Source organism: Cynoglossus semilaevis, chromosome 4 (assembly GCF_000523025.1).
Source record: "Cynoglossus semilaevis isolate Cse_v1.0 chromosome 4, Cse_v1.0, whole genome shotgun sequence".
Classification (NCBI taxonomy): domain Eukaryota; kingdom Metazoa; phylum Chordata; class Actinopteri; order Pleuronectiformes; family Cynoglossidae; genus Cynoglossus; species Cynoglossus semilaevis.
In genome coordinates, this window is record NC_024310.1 from 1,836,343 (window position 1) to 1,837,081 (window position 739).

At 50.7% G+C, this 739-nt stretch overlaps 1 protein-coding gene across 1 annotated transcript in view; it reads left to right on the forward strand.

Moving 5' to 3' along the window:
• Positions 1 to 739, forward strand: part of fli1 (Fli-1 proto-oncogene, ETS transcription factor) — a 30,280-nt gene that overhangs the window by 5,739 nt on the left and 23,802 nt on the right. The gene's annotated exons all lie outside the window — the stretch shown is intronic.

A 739-nucleotide genomic window follows, 5' to 3' on the forward strand; every position in this document is an offset into this window, starting at 1 on the left:
GGAGGGGGGGGGGGGGGGGGGGGGGGGGGGGGGGGGGGGGGGGGGGGGGGGGGTAATGGAAGAGGAAAGGTAGAGTCAGGGAAGTCGGTGCATGAAAATGTTATAGTATCGATTTATAAAATATTAGTCACAGCTCGGTTCTCCGTCGTAACAATAGACATTTCATAGGCAGATTTTTTTATTTATTTTTTTGTCTGGTCACTTTGAGAAATTACTCCATGTCTGGAATCTGCAGTGAAATTATGCTTAAATTGATGATGGCAATTTCATGGGGCAGACGAGAGAAAAAAAAATGACCTAATGTGGGGGTAGAGTGTGGGGAGGGGGGGGGGGGGGGGGGGGGGGGGGGGGGGGGGGGGGGGGGGGGGGGGGTAATGGAAGAGGAAAGGTAGAGTCAGGGAAGTCGGTGCATGAAAATGTTATAGTATCGATTTATAAAATATTAGTCACAGCTCGGTTCTCCGTCGTAACGCGGGTTGCGTCTCATCCGTCCAACTGTGCGCGCGGAGCAGCAGACGCACACGTGTAGAGCAGACCCTCAGAGTACTGCGGTACTGCAGTACTACTACAGTGCGGTTAGAATACTTGGGTTTTATTAATGGTGTCTCAGGAAAACTTCACAAAGACTTTCACTTGAGAGGTTTTGATTTACGTCTCCATCAGCCGCAGGTCCGAGGAGGAAACATGTGTCCGCGTTCAAGGCTAAACATTCTATCAAATGTATCGTTTACCCCACCCC